Here is a 17,055-nt window from a genome sequence, read left to right as displayed (position 1 = left end):
TTTCTTTTCTTTTCTTTTCTTTTCTTTTCTTTTCTTTTCTTTTCTTTCTTTTCTTTATTTGAAATGAGAGAGAGAGCAAGCACAAGCAGTAGGGAGAGAGAGAGAATCTGAAGCAGACTCCACACTGAGGGCAGAGCCCGATGTGGGGCTCAATCCTACAACCCTGAGTTTAGGACCTGAGCCGAAACCAAGAGTAGGCTTCTTAGTGGATTGTGTCACCTGGGCGCCCCCTGATAATCCCATTCTTGGGGTGCTGCTTCTTTATAAGTGATCTAAAGAAAATCCTCTATAATAGGAATCCCTGGAAGATGATTAGTTTTTCAGTTTTTATTTTTCTTTTGGGGGCGGGTGGCTTGATGATCAGACTCATTGTTTCTTGAACCTGATGACAGTGCTCATTCCTAAAAGAGAATGTGGGGTTCAGCCAAGCTAATTTATGATAGGAGTGCTTTGTTGAGAGAGTATTAGAAGGAATGAGTTAGCAATAGGTGGTGAGAGCATTGTTGAATGAAAGGAAGGTAAGAAGGAAAAAAGACAAGGTTTAGGTGATTATAGCATATCCTTTGTGTTGTAGAAGTGTGATGGAGACCTGTAAATGGAGAGCAGTGTTAGGATTCTTTCAATTGTTGGAAGTAGGAAAGCTCCCCTGTTTGAATATTTTACCAGTCAGGGTAGGTTAGGAGTCAGAATTAACTACCATTTACCCTCTCCTTTTTCGTTAACTTGAGTGTATGGGTCTCAGCCAGCTTTGGAATGTTAAATTCTATGTGCCTTTTCTTGAGATGACTAGGCAGTATTATGTCCTCTGTTGAAATTACAGTGATTAGTAAGATGTGCTGATCAAATAGCTGTTCATTATACAGTTTACTGGAATGGGTAGAGTTGTATATTTCTAGGCAACTTAGATTAAATCAAACTTTCTCCAACTTTAGTACACTTTAAGAGTCACTGGGAGGTTGGGGCACCTGGGCAGCTAGAGTTGTTTAGGTGTCTGCCTTCTGCTCAAGACATCATCCCAGGGTCCTGGGATAAAGCCTCATGTCAGGCTCCCTGCTCAGAGTCTGCTGCTTCCTCTGCCTCTCCCCAGCTTGGGCTCTCTCTCTCTCTCGCTCACTCTCTCTCAAATAAATAAATAAAATCTTAAAAAAATAAAAGAGTCACTAGGAGGGCTTGTACAGTTTGAGTGCGAGTTTTTGGATCAGCAGTAGGTCTAGGTCTGAGAAGTTGACAGATGCTGATTTCAGCACCATATGTTGAAAAAAAACTGGGTTTTATTCAGAGAACAAAATGCCAGCATATATTTAAATAATGTACTTCAATTTATTTCTGATAATGAATCAACTACACAAATTTTCACCAAGTTCACATTCAGTAAAATGACCAATAAACAAAAATTTTATAAAAAAAACAATTTTTTTTTTAAAAGTAGATGTGATCTCAGTGAATAGTGTGATTTCCAGGACATGGTAATTTCTGCATAACAATTCTATGTTTGGGGCAAGGTTTATCTGGTTTTGTTCTATTAGTCATAAAACAACATTACCTGAATTACTTTGCATTTGGGCATATGTTTGTGTTTTTTAAGATTTTATTTTTAAGTAATCTCTACACCCAGTATGAAGCTCAAACTTATAATTATCCCGAGGATCAAGAGTTACACACTCTAGTGATTAAGAGCGCCAGGTGCCCTTGTTTTGTTTTATTTTAAGCATCCACTTCTGGATCGTTTTAAGTATTAGGCCAGAAACTGGCAATACCAGAGGATTTCTCGGTGTTGTGTTTGGGATTGAGTCTGTTTTCTGGGGAAATTTCAACCACTGTGTTACAGCTTGGCTGTGAATACTGCGGTGGCTCTATTTGGTTATTGTAATCTAATGCTGTTTTTTAATGATGCTTCTTTATGGGCATAGTCTTACAATGCACTGTCTACTTCTACTTAGAAACAACGAAAATTAGCCTAGGATTTCTCCAGGATTGAAAGTGCTGAAGAATGTATAGTTCAAATCAGAGTCACACATCCATGCTATAGCAAATAAGGAACCCACAATTGAAATGAGGGGACTTCTTTTCTGTGGCTTCGAGTGAGTAAAATAAATTACAGAGGATTTCTTAATATTGTAACTTATGATTTCTGAAAATAAGTTATTGAAGTGAAACTGGTTTTCTTGTTTTTGAAGGATGACACAACATTTGGGGCATTGTATTTTTCTTAATTTATATTTTATTACCTTCTCTAGTGAGCTTTTTTGGACAATGGCTTTGTATTTTAGATAGATGGGGTATTTTCTCTTTTTTTTAAAGATTTTATTTATTTGTCAGAGACAGAGAGAGAGAGAGAATGAGCACAAGCAGGGGAAGAAACAGGCAGAAGGAGAAGCAGGCTTCCTGCTGAGCAAAGAGCCCGATGCAGGACTCAGTCCCAGGACACTGGGATCATGACCTGAGCCAAAGGCAGACACTTACCCAACTGAGCCACCCAGGTGTCCCAGATGGGGTGTTTTCTCAACTGAGTGAATCATGGCCCTAAGTGATATCAAAGTAACAATAGAAGTATTGGCTTCCTCTAAGATTGCTGAAGTCACAATGGAGAAACAATACATAAAAGGCCTGACTTACCAAAGAATATTTCTATGTCTAAGATTTTAACATGGAAGATTTGTAAAAATGGTTACAAGAAGGCATAGACTTATTCTTCCTTTTTAGGGAGAACAAAACATTAATAATTGGAATCTAGTAGGAGTTTGGATAGTTAGCAATTTTTGTTATATTGGTATATTGTTAACACAGTTATTGGTGGAATCAATACATAACTGAACAAAAGGCATAACAAATTTCCTTATGGTATAGGCAAAGCTTGGCTTCAATTTAAAGCTCAAATTTCTCATTCTTTGTAATTTTTTGAGTCATGAAACATGGACATTTTATTGTGCCACATTGCTGGGGGCACAGAATTAAGTGATATTATCTTGATGTCAACTTGCCCATTCTGTCATTTAGAGAGTGCCAAATTTTAATTTGGGGCCTTGATGGAAAGGGAAAAGGGTGTTCCTTAAGGTGTCTACTCTTATTGGATATTTCTATCTGTTTCAGGATAACTCACAGGAGAATAAATCTTCCATGTTTAAATATTTAAAAAAGCACGTGTTTAGTTGAACTTAGCCCTTTGTGCAAATCCCTTAGAAATCAAGAGAGCATTGTTTAGGATCTATGACAGTTTACTTGTCAGTAGGTAATAGAGTACTTGGCCCCATAAAAAGATAAGAAAATTTGTCATTATTTAGGTTGGCAAAATATATTGTTTATTTATTTTCTTGTTTTTTGTAATGTATATAAACATCTGTACAACTCTAAAAGAACAGACTTGGAACAATTGTATTCAAAATGACAAAAACATGTACAGATAATTCAAAGAAGAAAATACAGCCAAGTAAAGTGAAATGTCTAAAAATAACTTACAAGCATCCTTTAAAAATCATTGACACATTTAGTTATCAGTTTTACATAGATGTAAAGAGGCTATGCCAGCTAGGCCAGGAAGTGGCTGTCATTCATGGACATGAACGGAGCCTAAGAAACATGGACAGGTATTTCATCCAGAAACTTAGAAAATTTATTGGACAGTAGATGCTGTACAACAAACTCCATTAGATGGTTGTTCTGGAGCTGCCTTTCTACATTAGTTTTGTTGTTATTGCTGTCTTTTAACTGTATTAAAACTTCTAACTGGTCCCCTTACTTCTAGCTTCAGATTCTCTGTTTCATCTGTCTGCCAGAGCAGTCTTTTGGAAAGATATGACAAACCTCGTTACGTTGCTTCAAAAATCTGCAGTTGACATGTTTCAAGAGCATTAGAAATAAGCAATAATCAGAGAAGAGGACAAAGATTATATAAATTGATAATATGTAGAGCATCTTTGCCACTGACAAAACTGGAAGTTTTCTAGTCACTGAACATTTGGATTTATAAATTTTGTGATGTTCCTTTACTTTTATCCCCTGAATAAGATGCTCCCGATAAGAATCTGGAGAAATTTGTACAGCAAGAAAAAATGTGATTAAAATCCAGGATGATACAGGATAATGTGCAAACCTTTTTTCCATTAACATGAACAGGAAAGGATAGCCTGATTGCCTCTGCATTGATAAAATTGTAGTTTTCAAATTCTTCTGGAGAATCCTTTGCAATTTGACTTACGGACTGCTATAGAAGTCTAAACCTGACGATGATTTAAGGGGTCATTGACCAGGACCCTCCTGTAGAGACACTCTAGCTCTTATACTCTATTTCATTGACCAACATGATCAGCACAGCATCCCTCATTCCAAATTATTCCCAAAAATGCAAGTGTGTGAAGGTATCTACTAAATTGAAAATTATTTCAGGTGGATGGCACTTGTAGTATTGGTCTAGTTTGGACAATCTCAAGGAAATATAAGCCAGCCTTCTAGGAATATGTGGAAAGAAGGGGAAGGACAACACATCCTGAATTCATCTAGAAGCTTCACCAACTGCAAAAAATCACTGACAAAATAAATAGAGATATATACTGTCCTGAAATTCATCTTCCTTTCAAATATTTATATTTCATTGGCAGTCTTTGCATTTGGAAAAAAAAGTCTCAATATTTTTCTTTCTATAGAGTTATCAACTTGCCATCAAAATATTTACCAGTAAGAGCCCTGCATATGTGACATTTATTGCCTATGTGGTAAACACAAATATTAGTTTTCTTTTTTTTTTCTTCCCCTACCTGCCATTTTAAAACAGCTAGGAACCTAATCTATTAACTAATTTACTGGACATATATAGCTTAAGAATTTATTTAAATATGTAAGAAAATTGTGATTGGGTAATGATACTGAAATGGAAATATAAAATACTCAGTAAATGATGAATATGCATGAACTGTTCATTGGATGTTTGGAGGTGAAGAAAATGAAATTCAACATGTAATAGTTTTTTATTGTATTTTATTCTTAATCTTTTTGGGAATCGAATGCTTAAGCACAGAGGCCTACATTTATAAACAAATCTATTGTTTTTAGATACTTTTAAAAATGGTTGCTGTGATAATAGAGCTGGTTTTGTAGGGAAGTTTCTAAAAACATGTTTGGTAAAACTGCATCCTGGAAAATATTTTAGAAAAGAATGGGCCATTTTGTAAAGATATCTTCAATTCTGTATTTATTGTTTGAGTGCTTATGGATAGTAAAGAGGAAATGGGCATGGGGAGTGTTTACTATATTAATCAGGAAAGAATGTAAGGCACTAGTTATTTATGTGCATTTTGAGAATATTGTATACGAAATAACCAAATATAACTGCTTTGTGACCGTAAGTCATTGTGATTGCTAAGAAAGCCGTTGCTAACATATGCAGAAGAAATATTTTTAATATGTGACTATGAAAATAGAAGTTACCTGTGAATGATGGACATTTAAAATCATTTGACTGGATTATTGCTGTGGCTTTTTGGAGGGGTTGGAGATTGTTCTGTGTGCAGTTGTCACATAAGAAATTTTGTTAAGGCTGCTATATGTGGATGTAGATGTTGCTCTGTAAATGTTATTTATGTTAATATTTGTATGGTATGAGATTTAATTCTCATGATGGAATTGCTGCATAAGAGGCCAGCCTCTGTGCATGTTTGGGCTAGGATTTGATGTGCTTTTTTATTTCTCTGGATATAATAGAAAAAAGTACTGTGTTAAAACATCTTATAAAGCATCGTGATGGCCAACATTTAGGGCATTTTAACTGTCAGAATATAATTTTGTTGGTTACTGAGAGGAGTTTCTAGACGGCCTTGTTTGTATTAGACAGATAAAAGAATTTAGAAGTTGGAGAATAGGGAATTTTTGAGGACTATATGTGTATGCATATGTACAGAGATAGTTCTTGAACAGCCAGGCTTTACTCCATGTTCAGATGTTGGGAATCTACATATATTTTATTAATGTAATGTTAAACAGGTGTGGGTTTTTGTTATTGTTTTAATCAGTGGAATTGTTGAATTGCCTCTCAAGATTAATTCCTTTTCAGTAGATACTGTTACAATGTTATATATAATGTAACTTTTTTTGTTGTTGTTTAACATCAGATTCTCTACATGGATAGGCATCACTGTAAATATGTATCACCTTATTAGGATAGACTTTTTTATTTCCCAAAAGTGATAATATATCTAGCCTCTCTGTGTATGTTCATCAGATCTCTAGGCTCAATTTTTAGGTTGTGGTAAATATGTTGTGTCTAGTATAATCTCTCATTGTTTTATATAAGATTCATCATGGTGGAAATGTCATTGTAACTATTGGTCTGCCTCTGTTCATGGTTTTCAGATGTTTGTATACAAACAAAATACAGTTACTAGATAAATTCTACATGTGGTTAAACATAACAGGTTAGAAGAGTTTTCATGTCAGTGGAATTTGACATTTAATGATAACTGAATTGTTCTTGTTTTAAAATACATCTAATTGTATAGGTGTAGGTGACTATAAGTTTTTATGGAGGTAGTTCAAAATTGTCTGTCAAACCTATGGTTACTAAAGGATGGGCTAATTCAAGAAATGTTTTATATAATGTGTATATAATAGACACAGTTATTATGTTTTCTTAAAGCCAAGGAACTATTATATCAGCATGTTTTGTAAATATATTAATTATGTATAGAGTGAAAAATTACCAAAACAGTTGTCGGATTATCTCTTAGTAAATAATTGGGCTGCTGAAGTTCAGGGTATTTTGTTAGATTGTTCTGTGTAAAAGGCGAGAAAGATTTATGCGATCTGAAGAGAAACCAGATTAGGTCGTTCTGTGTAAAATAGTTAGGATATATAATAGTTTTTGCTTTAAACTTTTAATCCTTGATTTTATAGGGGTCGCTTTCATGTACACCTGTATATATACACGCAGGTGTATTGTATACATGGCTATAAAATAAGTGTTTATTAAAATTCATAGCAAAGAAACACTGTTGGCAATAAGTATCACTGGGTTTTAGTTTGTTCTTTGTGTCCTTTTGTGGTTCATGATACAGGGAGTTTCAGTTTGAGCTTTAGTTGCTGAAGATATTGTTAGATTGCTACTTAAGTTATAGACCAATGTTAGTTTTTGTTTCAGAACATCTGCATAGGATTTGCTGATAGGCACGTATTTTTTGAATAGCAATCTGAGAGACAATGTAAAAACATTTTATTTTGGCAAGCTGAATCACTATACCATGTCTATTTGGGATGTATTTGGTGATGGAGATTATTATTATTTTTTTGGATATAGAACAGTGTCATTTTAGAAAACACTTGGATATATAATTTCTATCAATTTTGGAAATATATTTTCATATGAAACGTTAAAGGTGGAAACATTGAGTATAGATAGAGTGAGCATCTTCATGAGTTAGGCTTGATTTTGATTTTTTTTTTAATTTTTGTGTCTTTTTTTAAGGTTTTATTTAAATTTCAGTTAGTTAACATACAGTGTAATAATAGTTCCAGGTGTACAATATAGTGATTCGGCACTTCCATACAACACATAGTACTCATCACAAGAGCACTCCTTAATATCCATCACTTGGTTAATCTATGTCCCCACCCACCTCCCCTCTGGTAACCCTCAGTTTCTTTTATAGTTAAGAGTCTGTTTCTTGGTTTGCCTCTTTCTTTCTCTCCCTTTGTTTTATTGAGATTTTTTTTAGTTAGACATTTTTGTTAAAGTACAGGAATTATTGCCATTCATATTTTTAAATATGAAACTTGAATAATTTCTTATTTCGATATAAATTTTTGATATTAAGTGTTGAGAACAGGAGGGAAGCCTTTCACTGGCTTATATAACATCTTAATTTCCTAGGTATGTAGAAATACCCCCTCCACACATACACACACACACACACACACAGCATGCATACACACACAGAGTAAATCTATTAACATTGGACAACTATGGCAAAAATTAATATATTACCAATAGGAGTGTTACAAGACCACTCCTATGTTTTCACTTGGTGTGTGTGGGGTTGTTACTAGGTAGTTGTGCACATGTGATCAGATCTTTGTTTTTATAACATAACTTGTTAGATGTGCAGACATTTCTGTTATGTATTTGAATATATTTCACCTAAAATTAGAGCACATAAACTTTTTTTAAATGCTTGTAGATGTGAAATGGTAAAATAAGCTTCTATTGTTAGTATAATTTCTAGAATGCTGTGTATGTAATTATTTATAAAACACTTGTTATTTCTAGATATATAGCCATTGCTGACAGACATACTTTTAAGTATCATACTTTTAAAAATCAATATAGTAATTAGTTTCTCTGCATGTTTAGTGGTTTGTTGTGAGGGCTATGGATGGAGGGAGGGGTGGATGTTTTCCAGTCTCATCTATAATGTATGATTCTTTTGCTTCTTAACTATTCTTTTTGGTTTAAAGAAATTGTGAATATGTATATGTTGCAGTCATGCTATTGATAAACTATAAGTTTGACATGTTTAATATTTGCAAATTATTTTGAGAATTCTATATGGGTGGCTCTTTGTGGTTTGTTAAACAGTGGTATTTGTAATTATAACATTTGACTTAGGAAATATATAGAGTTGTTGAACATGATAGAGGGTAGAAACAGTATTTTGATACTGTTCACCTTTGTATAGGATTATATGGATTGCTGGGGTTGTTAAAGACAAATGACTTGAAAATTGAATTAAAAGATTCTGAGCTATATTTTTGTTAACATTTATGTGTGTTTATACACACACACATGTATATAGTCAGGGAGAATAGAGTGGTTAAAAGTTTTGTCTCACAATTTCATTTAGAAGAAAAATTAGACTGCAATAATTAAATTGTACCCATTTTATATAAACATATTTCTGCCTACTTAAGGGACATTAGGTATATCTTATTTTCTCAGATATACTTACGTTGATGAAATTCACTTTTCTAAAGAACATTTTACAGAATCTAAATTACAAAACTCTATGTTCATCTGTTATATGGCAGTATGACAACTTTGTAAATAATGGGCAAGTGAAATATTTATTTTTAAACATTTAAATTTCTAGATGTATTGAGTGTCACAGTATAATATAAATGTTTTCATTGTAAATGTGTTAGGATTATTGTATTTTAAAATCAGCATGGCAGAGAAATTAATCATTGATATGCAGGCTCTTGGAGCTGTGCAACATTTATATTAATTTGGTTGTTAAGAGGAGAAATAGAAAAGACTGTGCATTACCCCATTCTCATAGTATAATAGTACGCCATTGAATAAGTACAAATTATATATTAAAAAACTTGTACCATGTAAATTCATTTGGTATTTCTGAATGTATCATAATGTATTTCATTAGGAGCTTCCTGATATATATATATGTGTGTGTGTGTGTGTGTGTGTGTGTATCTTTTATTTTTATGTTAAGACTATTTTTTAGAGCAGATTTAGGTTCACAGCAAAATTGAGGGCAAGGTACAGAGATTTGCCATATAGCTCCTGCCCAACACATATATAATCCCCATCATTATCCACTCTGTACATGGATAATCACCCCCATTATCAACATCCCTTATCAGACTGGTACATTTGTTACTACTGATGAATTTTCATTGACATAGCATTATAACCCAAAGTCCATGGTTTGTTTTGGTTAACTCTTGGTGTTGTACATTTTGTTAAGTTTGGACAGATGTATAATGACCTGTATCCATCATGGTATTATACAGACTATTTTAATTGTCCTAAAAATTCTCTGTGCTCCACCTATTCATCCCTCCCTCATATTTATTTTTATGGTTTTTGTTTACATTGGAGATATAAATGACTTTCTTAAAGAGATTTTATACTACCTCTTGGAACAATATACAGTTCTGTATGTGTTCCTTTGGTTGCATGACAATATTCAAGACAACTTTGTAAATAATAGATGCAGTTTTTTTAATTTTTAACATCTAGTCTTTCTAGATGTGTAGAGTCTCACAAAGTATAATTTTGTAAATAATTCATTGTAAACTTTATCATAGTCATTATTATCAAGTATTGTAATAGCATTGCAATTGATAACAATTTTAGGTTTCTTGAACTATACATATTTTGGTATCTGTTTATTGAGTTGTTAGGGGGAGAACGTTAAAAGGGTGTACTTCCACTCTTGCATACTCTAAAAGAAAATTTTACATTTTAATCACTGTTTAGTTCTTGTATTTATTATACACTCTTATACATTAAAAATCCTAAGTCAGTATTTTACAGCTGTATTGCTGAAAGGGCATTATGTGTTTTAATCATAGGAAATATGTTATATAAGAAATTTTGTTCTCCCTCCTCAAGCTATTCAGTTTCGTATTTAACTGGACAGCATGACAACATTCAAGACAACTTTGTAAATAACAGATGAATATATTTATAAATACCTAATTTTTCCAGATGCACAAAATTTCACAACATACACATTTATAAATATTTCTTTGTCAAATACCATAAATTGTTTTTTCTAAATATTTTGTCAGTGTAATAAGTAATTAATAATTGTTCTTTTAGTGTTATGTACCATTTTGATGTTTGTTAGGTGGGTTTTTGGGCAGAGGGATAGACCGATCACTTCCTTTTTCTACAGATTGTTACGTTCTCATGTAGAAGAAAAGATTATATTTTATACTTACAAAATGAATGAAAATACCCAGGATGTATTTTATCCTTGAAAGAAGAAGGAAGACATGAGAAAGGGAATTGTTTAAAACCACAGATATGTTCATTGTTAAAAGATACTTGTATTTGTTATTTTACTATGTTATGAAGATCTACTTATAGCAAATTTATATATGTATATGCGTATACTTATATAATATAAATGTTAAGCACCTGTATACAGTAAAATTAGTTTTAGGAGCATAAATCTGATGGTATTCTCATTCTCATTTATTAGCTTATTGCTTTGCATTTTATTTTTTTGAAAATTATGGAAATAGTATTTCAAATCTAAGCTTAAACATTTTATAATCCCACTTCTTGGTATATCTAAATGTATGTTATTTTTAATATAAAATTGTTAAGTAGCTCCATATGTGTTTGTTTTCTGTTACCATGTATATATACATCTAAATGAAAATAGAATTTCTGTGATTATGAATATTTATTTTATTATTCTAAGAGCTTTTTGAAAATGTCCAGTGTGTAATTATATTTGTATGTTATGCAGTAGTCAAACAAATGTCAAAAGTGTTCCATCTTAGTAGCCTGTAATAAATTATGAAAATTGCTTAGAAAGAAATAAAAAGTATAAACAAAGATATAAATTAGTATATTTTTTGAACAGCAGTTTGGCAATAATAGTTGAAATTCAAGTGTGTAAACATTTGAAGTGGTATAACTTGCTGCTGGGATTTTATCTATTCCAAGTCTCAAATTTACAATGAAGAAAGTATGTTATATATTGAGTATCAAATAATATTGATTCCTGATCAAATAATTGAGCATCTGAAATATATATCCATAAAAGATCATAATGGTTGTATCTTTCATCATATGAATATAATTTAAACACTGGAAGACATTCTGATGTGAAAGGGTGTTTTAAGTGGGTATTTTAAATTATTTCATTTTTTGAACAAATATCAACTAATAGTGTGTTTACAGAGTTGTGTCCATATGTCTCTCGTTGTTCTAATGGAAATGGTAATATTTACTATTCCTGAGGAATGTAATTATCCTGACATGATTATAGAGTTAAGTAATGCTTACTCATCAGTGTTATTATACTGGTTATTTTAGCATTCTTAAGATTTTTGTACATGTGTAAGTTAAATGGTAAAACATTGTTAGTTATCTGTATATTGCTACATGACAATCTGAAATGAATATATGAATTGCTGAATAGAAAGTTGTCTGGAAGATCATACAGCAAAACTTTAACATTACTGTGTAGAGAGTTGGGACTGGAAGGACTGCATCTGCTTTCTGCATTGAAATTTTAAAGATATTTCAAAAGGAACATTAAAACAACAAAAGGGAATTTTAAAGATACAACCAAGTTGTGCATCTCTGTATTCTTGCCTGTTGACATCTTGGGAGTATTGGGCTGTTATATCCAATTTTGTATTCCCAGCGGCCATTCTGAATAGTTTGTCAGTGATCACGAAGAACGTGTGATTTAGAAACTCTAGTACAGCAGAGAGTTATACACACTGAAACAGTACTGAGGGATCCAAGAAAAGAGTATGGGAGAAGATGGGATTTGAGGTAGGTGCTAAACAATTATATTGGGGTTTACAATCACATGAATGATTAAAATAAGTCATTGAAACTTTCTGTAAAGGGTAAATTTTCATAATGCATTGCCATATTTGTGGTTACTGACTATATCACGTTGTTTGAGGGAGAGTATTATAATAAGTTACTCTTAATTAATGGGAGTAATTGGAGAATGGATTCTTTACTTATATGGTAGTTGAGTCTGTCAGAAGGATTTCAAGTAGGTCTTTACGTTTTTTAATATTCAGAAATGAGAAGCATTTCAATAAATTTGTGTTAAATGTTCACTGATAAGGTAAGAAAATTTTTAAAAAGTTAACTGTGCTGTTAACTGCTGGTTTATCTCCGTTCGCTATTCGTGATTCTGAAGTCATCCTAACTTGTGTGTCCTGGTGTCTCATTTGTAACTGGCTACATTGTATACTTAATTATCAGATGTACATGATGAAAAGAAGAGATTAATAGGTAACCTGAGGACAGCTGACATCAGGAACATTCCTCATGCTATTGGACTTCCTTAATTTAAAAGTCTTATCTGGGAACTACAGGTAAGAAGGTACTGGATCAAGAAGTGTTGTTTTAGGACAAGTCTTTGTCTAGGCTCAGGAAAATGTCACTGGTGCAGACTTTGGAATATTCAACCATGTCTGAGAATTAGAAAATTAATGCTTTCCAAAGATAATTTTACTGAAATAGAGATGTGGAGTATATGTAGAATGTAGGAGATTATTTGTGTATTCTTCCAGTTAATTACCTTATTTATAATCAAATATCATAACATAAGTAATGTTATAAATAAGTGATCAATTGTTCATTAGCTGGGCAGAAAGAATTTTTGCAAGTAAATTTTATAGTGTGATAAAGGGAGAAGTTCATGGAAACTGAACAAAAAGGGGAACCCTCTTGGACTGTTTGTGGGTTGGACTGTTGGTGGGAATGCAAACCGGTGCAGCCACTGTGGAAAAGTGTGTGGAGCTTCCTCAGAAAGTTAAAAATATGATTCAACAATTGAACCATGAGGCATTTATGTAGAGAATACAAAAATACTAATCCAGAAGGATACATGCACCCCAGTGTTTATAGCAGCATTATCTACAGCAGCCAAACTATGAAAATAGCTCAAGTGTCCATCAGCTGATGAATGGATAAGGAAGAAGTGTTAAATAAACAATGGAATGTTAATCAGCCATAAAATAAGAATGAGACCTTGCCACGTGCAGTGAGGTGGATTGCAGTCATATATTTGTCAATAAAGACAAATACCATATGATCTCACTCATGTGGAATTTAAGAAACAAAACCAACTAGCAAAGGGAAGAAAGAGACAGAGGCAAATCAAGAAACAGTCTTAAGTAAAGAGAACAAACTGATGGTTACCAGGGGAAGTAGGTAGGAGGAATGGATGAAAAGGTGATGGGGATTATGGAGGGCACTTGTGATGAGCAAGGGGTGTTGTATGGAAGCGTTGAATCACTAAATGGTACATCTGAAACTAGTAGTACACTGTATGTTACTAACTGGAATTTAAATAAAAACTTAAAAGTATTGGTAAAGTAATGGCTGATGTTGGAGAGTTACATCAGCTATGGGATTGATTAATGAGGTATTGTTTCTAAGCATTAAAAGAAATTTATAATAAAGTTCAAGATGAGCTTCTACTTACCTGCTGCTTTAGCTATTCTAGGACAATGGTGTATATCTTACCTTACTATGTTTCTTTTTTCTTCCTATCAGGAGATGATAGTTCCATGAAAACACACTTCTGCCTTCTTTGTAATTGCAAGAATTGGTATCACCAGACCTCTCATTGACAGTATTATTTATTCAAGTGTTCTTCACCTCCGATATCTGGTCCCAGGAATACCCCTTGGCGAAATTATTGTAAGAACAGGTAAGTGCTGGGGTGCCTGGGTGGCTCAGTTGGTTAAGCGACTGCCTTCGGCTCAGGTCATGATCCTGGAGTCCCAGGATCAAGTCCCACATAGGGCTTCCTGCTCAGCGGGGATTCTGCTTTTCCCTCTGACCCTCCCCCCTCTCATGAGCTGTCTCTCTCTCTCAAATAAATAAATAAATTCTCATTTTTCTTTCTTTTCCCACTCTACTCCTTTAGAAGGTTAATTTATGGGATATAAGGCCAAGTGTGAATGCAGACAAATTCCTTAGACATTGTTTTTCAGAGAGCCTTGGCTGCCTACCTGTTAATCCCAGAATAACCTTAAAGGTGAAGACTTTAATAATAAAGTTTTTTTTTTGCTTAGGATTAATCATTACTAAATAGAAGATTAAGGACTTCTTGGGGGAAGTGCCTACTCAACAATTTTGTGGTAGCCAGCTGGAATAATGGGTTAAGATCTAAATCTATTCTGAAATTCCACTGTAGCATCTATATCTTTAGTATAGTTACCATTTTTCTCATCAAATGGACTGAGGTCCTTTTGTTATTTTTTTGGAACTTTTTGGCATTGCTGTCCTGTTCCTTGTACAGAAATGCATATAGATTACATGAAATATTTCTGTATGTGAATAAGCAATCTAGAGATACAAGCAACCATTCAAATACATAGTTGAACAGAGACATGAGAATTATCAAGGTATGAGAAGAAAGAACTGGGTTTTATTAAAATTAACATGCAGTGGTACATTAGCTTCTGGTGTATCAATAGTGAATAGTGATAGTGAATCGAAATTCTGTGCATTATGCAATGGTCAACACAATAAGTGTAGTTACCATCTCTAGCCTTACTAGAAATTCAAAAAGTAATTCTGATCTATCTGTTATTTCTTTACAATTAAATGGCTGTTGCATTTCATTGTACATAATTTTATTAGCTCCTACTGATAATTGTGTAAAAGTGTTGTTTCTAACTTTTACCCATTTCCTAATGTATCCTCTCAGGTGATGACTTAACAGAAAACTGATGCTATTGCTTCTGTGACCATCTTCAAATCCAAAAGACAGTCTTCATAATGTATGGAGACTTCTCTTTCATGTGTTGGAGTGGCTGTTCCTCACAGATCAGAAAAACTGGACTGAGAAAGCTCAAGTTTGAAAGTTACCTAAAGAGTGTCATTGGAGGGAATTGTAACCAGGCATGTTGACTGTTTTCATTATTGACACTGGACTAAATCTCAGGAGATTGAATGCGGGAGATGTTATTACACAGAAATGTTATTACGCAGGATGCTGTGATTGCAAGGCTTCATTTCAGTGTTCTCATAAGTATAAAGTGCATATATTTATAATTTTCATATACTACAGGGTAAATTTAAAATTGATTGATAAAAAAATTACCTTTTTCCATATTTCAAAAGGGACAGAAATTTGTGAAGGATAGTATTTTTTACTTAAATGCTTTTTTCCCCTCCTAATTCTACTTCCCAACATTATCTACTGTTAATGGAGTTTTGTGCGTATCTTTTTGGGCTATATTGATGAACAAATGGTTATGCTAGTAGTCCTTTGGACACATACATTAGCTACAAATTTTCTAAGCAGTTATAGGCTTTATATAGAAATAATTTTTAATTTCTCTGGCTAATTTGTTGAAAACAGTCTTAGTATTTCCACCTTCTTGGAATTAAGTATATCCAAAATTTATATTCTGAGTCAACAGTGGAAATTTTCCCCAAATGGTATAGATTGTCCTCATCAATCTTGAAACCCACTGTTTGTTTATGAGACTACTGTTTTCTTGAACAGTAGAAATATTACATTTCAATGTTTTAATCTTTGAAAATGTGGTATTACAAAAAAATTGCTTTCCTTCCCTTACTGTTCAGTTCAGTCATCTTCATATGTCCTTAAACCTTACTAGTCACTTACTTCATTTTCCTCTGTGGGTTTTAATTTTTTTTTTTCATTTCCCTCAGAGTATTAGTGTTTTTGTTACTGGTTTCTAAAAGATTATTTATGACTAAGGATGTTAAACATTTGCCATGCATTGCTAATGAAATACCATGTGTTCTCACCGCCGTTTTACTGTGATGTTTTACTTTTTGGTTGTACAGAAATTGTGTATTCAAATATAATGTTCTGCTTTATGACTTTTGAGTTTTGTGTTTTTATTCAAAAACGTGTGTATCACTCTCATGCATTCTTTGTATTTTCTTCCATTTTTTTTTGTCAATCTGTCATTTTATTTTTTCCATCAATCATTACTGTGGTTTTAAAGCATTATCTACTCAAATTATTTACCTTGACTTAAGGTTATTTAGAAATTCCCACATATAATCAACTGCATTTCTCTGTTTGCCTTACTGTCTATTGATACTTTAAAGTTATTGATGATTTTTAGCCTATTCCATTGAGATCTGTCTCATTTCTCTTCTTTTTTTCAGAATATCCCCTGTCTATAGTCACATTTTTTTCTCTCAATTGATGCTTAAAATTATTTTGCAAGTTGGAAAAAAATGCAGTTTTAATTTGATTTGCACCAAATTTAATAGATTAATTAGGAGAGAATAGATCTCTTTAAAATTGAGTCATCCTATCCAACTGCAAGGTACGTCATTCTATTTTTAATCAAATTGTTATGTTGGAAAACTGCTGGTGTAATTTTTTTATTCAGTCCCAGTCATTTCATAGTTTTGTTAATGTAGTGATGGGGATTGTACAACTACTTTATTTTCTTACTTATATATAAGAGATATTTTTGTTTACTTTTCTAGTGGCATTTCATTAAAATTCCAAAATTTTGTTTTTCTTTTTTAATTCATTGTTCTTACAGAATATATGGAAGAAGAAATGGCCCTTGCTTATTTGACAGTGAATATTAATCCTATTAGTTTAAGGTTCGTTT

The 17,055-nt window shown here is 32.9% G+C and overlaps 1 protein-coding gene and 1 non-coding gene across 7 annotated transcripts in view; both read left to right on the top strand.

Annotated features, from left to right (window-relative positions):
* SNRPN (small nuclear ribonucleoprotein polypeptide N) overlaps window positions 1–16,300 on the top strand; it is a 37,105-nt gene extending 20,805 nt beyond the window's left edge. For 4 of the 6 annotated variants that reach the window (XM_035023952.1, XM_035023954.1, XM_035023950.1 and 1 more), the window contains 5 exons: window positions 1,941–2,081; window positions 12,111–12,244; window positions 12,692–12,804; window positions 13,991–14,147; window positions 15,153–16,300. The gene's annotated coding sequence lies outside the window, so the exon portion shown is untranslated. Of the gene's footprint in view, window positions 1–1,940; window positions 2,082–3,742; window positions 4,604–12,110; window positions 12,245–12,691; window positions 12,805–13,990; window positions 14,148–15,152 lie in introns of those variants that run through there. The other 2 variants (XM_035023949.1, XM_035023951.1) reach the window with 2 other exon arrangements.
* Window positions 352–421, top strand: LOC118023255. Its single transcript, XR_004682723.1, has one exon. It is a non-coding gene; the product is annotated as a small nucleolar RNA SNORD108 (small nucleolar RNA).
* Window positions 16,301–17,055: the final 755 nt, after the last annotated feature.

Source organism: Mirounga leonina, unplaced genomic scaffold (assembly GCF_011800145.1).
Source record: "Mirounga leonina isolate KUSES-001 unplaced genomic scaffold, KU_Mleo_1.0 Mir_178, whole genome shotgun sequence".
In the NCBI taxonomy this organism is placed as follows: domain Eukaryota; kingdom Metazoa; phylum Chordata; class Mammalia; order Carnivora; family Phocidae; genus Mirounga; species Mirounga leonina.
The sequence above is the reverse complement of the archived record's forward strand: the minus strand, read 5'-3'. Positions and strand labels throughout refer to the sequence as shown.